Source organism: Pteronotus mesoamericanus, unplaced genomic scaffold, assembly GCF_021234165.1.
Source record: "Pteronotus mesoamericanus isolate MK-2021 breed Mesoamerican mustached bat unplaced genomic scaffold, CSHL_Meso_final contig_74, whole genome shotgun sequence".
NCBI classification, from domain to species: domain Eukaryota; kingdom Metazoa; phylum Chordata; class Mammalia; order Chiroptera; family Mormoopidae; genus Pteronotus; species Pteronotus mesoamericanus.
In genome coordinates this window covers 44,538,703-44,548,061 of record NW_026555247.1, presented here as the reverse complement: position 1 = coordinate 44,548,061, position 9,359 = coordinate 44,538,703, and positions in this window count along the sequence as shown.

Sequence of the window (9,359 nt, the reverse complement as noted above, 5' to 3'; positions counted from 1 at the left end):
TGTACAAACTCCTACAGGGCTCTAAATTCACTTTTGCTCAGATTTACTACATATTGTGAAGCGAGAATACAGTTTTCAAAAGGAGTGGAACGGAGTCGTAGCCGTCAACATGGCGTCGGGCCTTGGTCCGTGGAGTCAGGCGCCCCCGGGGCCTGAGAGGACTGCTCCGCCCTCGGGGGCTGGCGGCTTCCCGGCCGGGCGCGTGCACGCGCTCTCACCTCTCGGCCACCCCAGTCCGGTCCTTGGTGACGCTCCGGGCCTTCGCCACTGCGCCGGGCCCCAAGCAACACCTGCCCCTCCTCGACTTTCCTTCCGGAGGCAAGGCCTCCTGCTCCTCCTTCCAGAGCCCAGGTCGCCGGGCCTGGTCTCCCTCGAGCGACTTCCTCGGCCGCCACGCCAACCGTGGAGCTGGCCTCGGAGGACGGTCCGCCCGCGTCCAAGACCAGCCCGTCCAGGCTGGACCTGGTGTGCCCGCCCTGCGGGTCTTTGTGTCATGGTCCGTTGCCCTCTCTCTACTGGTACCTTCCGCTCAGTGTTGGCCTGGCGACAGAAACGCAACGGGCGCCCAACAAGTGTCCGGTTGACCATCCCCGAAGGACGGCTGTGTTCCCGTCTTCCCGGAAACGTGCTCCGACGCTGAATCTCAGCGGCAAGCGGGCGCGCTGCCCCGGCCCCCGCCTTCCTCCTGGAGACCGCGGTCGCGACGGGACGTCAAGCCACAGTCTCCTGGCGTCGCGACCCAGCGCGCGCTCGGCGGCGCTTCCCCGAGGGGCCTCGGCGCCTTGCTCTCGTCGCGGTGCTCGCAGCGCCGCCTCCGCGCTCCGCGGGCCGCCTCGGTCACCGGGCCCTCCTGCCCGCCGAGGACAGGAGCCGGTCTCGGCCCTCGTCCCTCTGGGCCCCTTCCGCGCACTGCAGTCCTTTGCTCTCCGAAGACGCCGGGCCCTGCCGTCTCGCCTCCTCCCACCATCCTGAGCGTTCCCGGCCCCCTCACCGGCCTCTGGTCCTCACGGTCCTGGGAAGTGGGCCTCCGGGCCCGGGCCGCTTTTGTCCGCTTTCCAGGCGCGGTCATCAGCCGCGCCCGTGCCAGGCACTGAGAACCCCAAGCCCTTCACGAGTGTCTCTGGCCTTTCTATCAAGTGGCCTTTTCTCCACTTCGGTGTCTCCGAGGTTCTTCAAATTCAAAATGTCTGAAGCTGAACCCCTCGTTCCCTCCGCAACAGCCTCTCCTCCAGGAGGCAGCGCGCTTCCCTGTCCCTTATTTCCTGGTTTCCAACTCCCAGGGTCACATTAAATGTGCCTCAAAGCTGACCCCTCTGCTGCAGCCCTGACATTGTGGGGACATCGAGGTCAGCCCTGGCAGGAACACCAGCCTCAGCACCCCAGAGCCTCCTGAGAAGACCGCACCCGGCCCTGTCGTTCCCCTTGTATCTTCAGCCACCCCCCAGGCCCGAGCCCCAAGGGTCAGCACAGCACACCCGCCTGAGACCGGCCAGCCCCAGCCCCAGCCCGTCGCGGCGGCTGCGGAGACCACCGAGCGGTTCACTGGGTTCTCCCTTCCACGCCACCTGCACTGGCTTCGGTTCCGCTGCCTTGCAAGGCTGAGTGCTGCGGGCCTCTCTTCCAGAAAGGTCTCCCTGACCGCCGCCGCCACAGTCACGCACGTCACACAGTGTGGCGCACACTCTCGATGTTCCCAGGCCACTCAGGGGGTCCCCTGCACCCACCGGGTCGTTCCGTTTGTATCTGCTGATGCGCGGCTCTCGGGAAGGCTGCGCCAACAGGGACCCCGCTTTCTTGTTCGTCGTTGTCTCCCTGAGGCCTAGGTGACTTTAATACAGATAGGTAAATGTTTTAATAAATACAGTTCATTAAAAAATGGAGTTTCCCTTCAACATCTCATGAAAACTTCTGAACATTCTGAAAGTTGGAACAATCGCACAGCCACCGCCATCGCCCAGATCTTACAAGCAGCACTTCGCCGAGTCGCCTCGTCACCCAGCTTCCAGCCACTCACCTCTCGATCCATCCCTATTGACTTATTTATCTTTGGAAGCAAACTAAGTTGCAGGCATCAATCCATGGCATTCCTAAATACTTCAGCATCGATATATCATCAATGACACAATGACATTTAAAACTACAGTCAATAGCTTTGCTCCTGAAAGGACGGTCCCTCCCCAGCACAGAAGGAATGAGCAATGTGACTCAGTGGGACTCATGAAGATTATTTTCAAGATTCAGGAAAGCGTGTGACAACGATGTCGCCAAGTCATTCTAAATCAGAAGTCGGAACTGAGGGCCTGTCTGCCAAACATGTCACCGCTCCTGCAAGGTCCTTCTGCCTGCCCAGCCTACTTGGCACCAGCATAAATTCCGATGCCTCCATTTCAGCTGTTCCGCGCGTGTCCAAGTGAGGGCGCTGTGCTGCACCCTTCCTACTCGCTCACCCCGCGCCCCCTATAAGCAGCATCGACACTTGCTAAGACCGCCATCCAGCGTAAAGACAGCAACCTGGCTGACCCCAGAACAGAGACAAATCTCACACTGGCCCCAGAGCCAGCCCCATCGGCTCGCCTTTGGGAAAACCAGAGAAGGGAGGAAGCCCTGTGGGCATGTGCTGCCCGGGGGGCTGCAGCTTCAGGATAAAAGTGCTGTTACCAAGTGCCAGCCCCGCAGCAGGGTGCAGGCCTGGGCAGCGCAGCGGACTGCGTTTCAGCTGCCACCTCCCTCCCACGGCTGGTTTCCATGCCGCGTCTGCTTGCTGCAGAACTGTGTTCAGCAAAGACAACCGTGCACATGCTCATCTAAATTGCTAAGGTTAATCTGAAACCACTGAAATTCTCATAGAAAAGGGGGACGTTATTTGTGAACAATCTCCATGGAATCTCGCCCTGCTCGCCTGTTCTACACATGCGTTGTGTGTGTGTCTCCCAGGTGCCGAGCGGACACTATGTGCAGAAAAGCAGACTTGGTCCCTGCTTTGCTAGAGCTTGGAGTGCAGTGGGGAAGAACGCCATTTATGAAATAATGTCACAATGAAAGGTTCATTATAAGCTGGAGAAAGAAGACTCTCCAAGCATCTACGGCCCAGGAGACAGACGTAGACTAGCAGTGTTGGAGGTGCAACGACAAGTAGACCTTAGCCGATCGAAGCAGTGAGGAAGGAGAGAGAGGACTCCAAGCAGCAGGAGCAGCGCCGGTGGAGACCCTGCGCCCGGAGGGAGGACGGCCGTCGGACGGGCCAAAGAAACAAGGAGGGCTGGCCCGCAGGTCCCAGGGAAGGGAGTGTTATGAAGGGGGACTAGGGACCACGTCGTGAAGACGCTTGGCCTTTTTAAGACCAATGAGAAGCCAGTGAGGTGTTTTTAGTGGGTGGGTTGATGGAAGCAGATTTGCATTTGGAAAGTACAGCTGGCATTTTTCTTTAAAAAATAAAAAACAACTCCAAATTGGGGTACCACTGAATCTGCACAGAGCCATACAAACCAAGGCTCTGCCTCTCATGGACTTTGTGTTTATTTCTCTGAATTTTTGTTTCATAATTACTTTTCCTTGCATGCAAATAAGCATATAAAGTGGCAACAAACTGCATGTGACTTCAAGAGTATTTACAAGTCTTTTAAAAGTATTCCCAAATGTTAATGGTGATTTCTAGTTACTTAGTCTGGGGATGTATAGTATCTGAAAACAGAAATTGGTAACTTGTATATGTTATCTGCAAACTGTTTGTTTTAAAATATGGTAGACAATTACCAAGTTAGAATGAGCCTGTAATATAAATACTCTGGGACAATATTCTCCATAAATATTAGCAACAACAGATTGGAATTTATTTTGACATTTATTTGGTTATAGTGCAATATATTTTGGATGCAAGCAGTTTCAATAAAGTTTGACCTTCCTTTAATAATTGGTGTTGATGCAATTCTTACAAATGATTGCTTTTAAAATTTTAATATAGGAAAAGAAATCTATAGAAGGTGTTCTGCTATGAAATGTACCTGTTACCATTGGAACTTTCACATCATAGGAAGTTAACCATTATCTACCAACTTTCAAGAACTTGATCTCATTTAATAAGGTGAAGAAAATCAACAAAATGGTACAAAAACATATTGTGCCCTTACAATATGCACTACATCCCTTTTTTTTTTTTTTTACAAAGGCTGAATTCAGCAAGGCAATAACTTGCTTACATGTGAATTACTAACTTCTTAAACTGTAATTTGATTCACACATTTTCAAATGGAGTTGGACTTTATTCATATTACATTTGTGTGCTAAACATGTATGTTTTCCAGTTCAAAGTCATGATGCTTTAAGAATCTGATTAAAGTTTCAAAGATCTGGGAAAAAGAAAAGGTACAGCTGGCCGTCACGTGCGTGGTGCTAGAGGAAGGGCGGACGTGGGAATGCGAGTTAGGGGGTTGCTGGGGAGGCCCAGGCGGCAGGCGGCGGTCGTTGGGCGCTCGCCTCAGCATGTGGCCCTGAAGGTGAAGCGGGCAGGTGTGAGGTACTGGAGGCAAAGTGAACTAGACCTGACACGAGTCGGGCGCGGCCGTGGTGAAGCACCCAGAAGGGTGGCTCTAAGGAGGGGGAGCGCAGACCCGGGGGGGCACGCGGGGTCGCGACTTTTGCTTTACCCACCTTGATTATGGCTGTTGAGACCTCTAGATGCCATCATCAAATAGATGGTTGGAAATACAGGCCCGGATAACAGAGAGCCTGGGGTAGAAATAAAAACTTGAAGGTACCGCCATTCAGATGATCATTGAAGCCATAAACATGGATGAGAGAAAACAGTGAACCCAACACAAAGGACGGTACCAGGTGGAGGTTGCTTTCTGGAGTCACCTGGCTTCTACTACTTGAATACAATGATAGTCAAAACAAAATTCACTTTATAGACAATTACTTTCCTAGGTTTTCATGCCAAATAATGAAAATAAGATAACAGAGTCTTCCAATCCGTGAGCATAGGATGTTTCCATTTATTAATGTCTTCTTAAATTTTTCAGAAATGTTTTGTAATTTTCTCTGTACAAGTTTTCACCTCCTTGGCTAAGTTAATTCCTAAGTGCTTTATTCTTTTTTTAAAAAAAATTTTATTTTTACAGAGAGGGGAAGGGAGGGAGAAAGAGGGAGAAATATCAATGCGTGGTTGACTCTTGTGCGCCCCCTACTGGAGACCTGGCCCGCAACCCAGGACTGTGCCCTGACTGGGAGTTGAACCGGCGACATTTTGGTTCGCAGGCCAGCACTCGATCCACTGAGTCACACTAGCCAGGGCCTAAGTGTTTTATTCTTTTAGAATCCATTGTAAATGGAATTGTTTTATAATTTCTTTTTCAGATTGTTCATTGTGTATAGACACGTCATTGATTTTTTATGTTGTTCTATATCTTGCTATTTGCTGAAATCATGTATTACATATAACAGCTTCGGTGTGGACTCTTCAGGGTTTTCTACACATAAGATCATATAATCTGTAAAAAGATAATTTTACCTCTTCCTCTTCAATCTGGAGTAATGTTATTTCTTTTTCTAGACTAACCGTTTGGGCTAGAATTTCCAGTGTGTTGAACAGAAGTGGTGAAAGTGAACGTACTTGTCTTATTCCTGACCTTGGAAAGCTTTCAGTTTTTCGCCATTATTATGTTTGCTGTAGGTTTTTCACATATGGCTCGTATTATATTAAGATAGTTTCCTTCTGGTCCTATTTTGTTGTTTTTCATGAAAGTATTGATTTTTGTCGGGTTTTTCTGTGTCAATTGTGATGATCATGTCCTCCCCCTTCTTATTTCTGTCAACGTGGCTTAGACATTGATTTTTCATATGTTGAACCTTGCAGTCCAGGAATAAATCCCACTTGGTCATGGTGTGTAGTGTATTTAATATGTTGTTGAATTGTTTGCTATAATTTTTGCTGAGAATTTTTACTCCAATGTTCATAAGGATATTGGTCTGTAGTTTCCTTTCCTTGTAGTGTCTCAGGGTCATGCTGGCTTCTTAGAATGAGTTCAGTCCTTCCTCTTCACGGAGCTGTCACAGTGCGAGGAAGACCGGTGTCAGTTTCCTTCAGACATTTGCTGGAATGGGAGGCTGTCAGGCCCAGGCCGTTTTTCTGGTGGTGGTTGTTGCTGGAAGATTTTCAATTGCTGGTTCAGTCTTCTCACTACTTATAGGTCTATACGGATTTTCTGATTTTTCATGGTATAGTCTTGATAGGCTTTTGTTTCAAAGAACCGTCCATTTCACTGAAGTTTTCCAATTTGTTCCTATACATTTTTTCATACTCATAATCCTTTTTATTTCTGTAGAATAGGTAGTATTGGCCCCGCTTTCATTTCTGATCTTAGTTAATTTGAATCTTTTTTTCTTCATCCAGCTATAAAATATAAAATATATACTTGTTATGTATGTAAATATATAAAGATTGGTCAATTTTCTTGCCGTTTTTGAAGAACCAACATTTAGTTTCATTGATATTCTGAACTGTTTTTCTAGTCTCTATTTCATTTATCTCCGCTCTAATTTTTATTTCCTTTCTTCCTCTGGTTTTGGGTTTCATTTGTTCTTTTTCTATTCCCCCACATTGTAAAGTTACATCGCTGATTTGACATCTTTTTTGTTTTTAATGTAACCATTTATAGCTATAAATTTCCCACTTAGCACGCTTTCAGCATGTCCCGTAAGTTTCGACACGCTGTCCTTTCACTTTAATTCATCTCTGTTTTCTGATTTCCCTGTGGTTTCTTCTTTCGTCCACTGACTAGGAGTGCGGTCAGCCCTGGCCAGCGTGGTGAAGCTGCTGGGACCGTCATCCCATAACCCCAAGTTTGCAGGTGCGTTTCCTGCTCAGGGCACACACCTGGGCTGCGGGTTCAATCCCCACTCTGAGTACACACGGGAAGCAACAAAGCCATACTACTGTCTTGCGTCCCTGTTTCTCTCCCTCTGCCTTGTTCTCTAAAAGCCCTGAAAAAAAACGTGCTCCAGTGAGGATAAAAAAAAAAAAAGTTCGATTTCCAGTTTAGAATTTCCATTTTATTTTTGTTGATTTCTAACTTCATCCAGTTGTGTTGATAGAGGATATTGTATGACAGCTGTTTTTAAATCTATTGAGACTTAATTTGGGAGCTGATGGTCTATCCTGTGAAGTGTCTCGTGTGTACTTGAGAACATGGACGCTGTATGTCTGTTGGATGCAGTTCATTTGCTACAAGTCTTCTATCTCCTTACTTCTGTCTGGGTTCTCTGTCCATTACTGAGAGACGGACACTCAAGTCTCCAGTTGTTATTTTAGACATACTTCTCCTGTCACTTCTGCCAGTGTTTGTTAATATGTGGTGGTTCATCATGAAGTGCCTAAATGTTTATGTATCTTTTCATTGAAACTTTTATTACTGTATGTCCTCCCTTGTCTCATCATCTTTTTTATTTCAAGGCATTCCTGTCTGCTGTTAGCATAGCCAGCTGTGGTTCCTTTTGGTTACTATTTGCATGGGATGTCTTTGTGCGCCCTTCCACTCTCAGTCAATGCACACCTTTGGATCTGAAGGGACTCTCCTTTAGACAGCATCGTTGGACAGTGGGTTTGGTTTTTTCAGTCTATACTGTCTGTCTTCTTCACTGGAGAGCCGACTCCATGTAAAAATAATCCCCGAGGAGGAGGGCCTCTGCTGCTGTTTCCTCCCTATAGGCTGTATAGGGGTTTTGTTGTTTTCTTTTGGTCCCTCATTTCCTGCATGACTCTTTTCATGTTTGTGGGTCTTTTATAATTAAATATGTGCATTCCTTTCTCACTTTTTTATTTCCTTGTTTGTCGCCTGAAGCTCGTTTCTTCGCTGTTACGTCGGGGATGGCTCTCTGGGCTCCGTGCCTCCGTTTCAGTCGCGCACAACAGCCATGCCCCCAACCCTTTGGCTGCTGTCACGAAAATACATTGTGCCCTAAAACATAAATCAGTGATTCTTTTAAATGCTTTAATCTTTCAAATTATATAGAAAACAAAACGTGGACTTACAATCATACCAGCCTTTACACTGGTGACATTTTAAAATGCGCTAGTCTCCCAAATCATACAAAACAAACAGTAGCGACGAACTGCTCTTACGGGAGAACCAGCTCCGACCGTCGCGCAGGCACTTGCCTTTGCCGAGGCTGGGCTTCTCCACGCGGCCTCGAGTGGGTCCCGGGGGCTCGCGTTGCACCTGCAAGGCTCCCCTGCGCACCTCCCGCAGGGCGGGTCGGGCCGACCCGAACCCCTTCTTTTATCTGCACATGCTTTAATTTCTCCCTCACTTTTGAAGAACAACTTTGCCAAATACAGGGCTCTTGGTTTTCTTTTTTTACCACTTTATCAGCCCACTGCCTCCTGATCTTCAAGGTTTCTGGAGAAATATGTTCATCTAACTGAGGATCCCTCGTGTGTGGTTTGCTTCTCACTGCTTTCGAGATTCCCTTTGTGTTTGGCATCTGAGTCTAATTGTCTCGCTTAGTTCATCTTTCTTGGAGTTCACCGATCTTCCCGGATCAAATGTGGGGAATGTTCAGCCATAGTTTCGTCTACTGCTCCCCCCCTCCCCGCTCTGGGGACTCCCACAGTGAGCGTGCGTGCGAGCGTGCTGGTCTGCGTGACCACGTCCCGGAAGCCCCGGGACTCTGCTTTTTCTTCAATCTCTCTTTCCGGTTCCCCAGACTGTCATTTCCACGTCTTACAGTTCGGTTTGCTGTTTCTTTCCTGTGCCTACTCAAATGTGCCTTTGAATCACTCTAGTGAATATTTCACTTTAGTTACTGAACATGTCGGCTCCAAAATTTGTAGTTTGTTTTTCCTTTATTGCTAGGTTTTGTTCACGTTACCATTTTGACTTTCTCGACATTTTCAGTTGTTTGAGCAGTTGTAGAGTTTTAAAGTCTCTGTCTAGTAAATCTACCATTGGGTCTTTTTTGGACAGTTTCTATGGATTTTTTCTTTTGAATGGGCCGTACTTCCCTATTTGTTTGTATTTTTTCGTTGTTTTTGAAAATTGGACATTTGAACCTGATAGTGTAGTAACTCTGGAAATCAGATTCTGACCCTTCCGCAGACCTTGCTGTTTTACTGCCCATTTTCTTTCCTCATTGTGGGCTGTGAACCTGACCTTCATGGTATGAGGCTTCCCAAGATGGAGCCAAACCCACAAGACACATGTTGGCGGCACAGGCTAGGCAAGAGTGCGTGTCACAGTTGTTGTACACGAAGTCTTTGCAGGCCTGAGCTTGTGCACAGGCGCGCACACAGACTCATGCACACAGGGAGCCACACGTGTACACCTGCACACATGGGCACTCACGCTCACACACACTTGAGACAG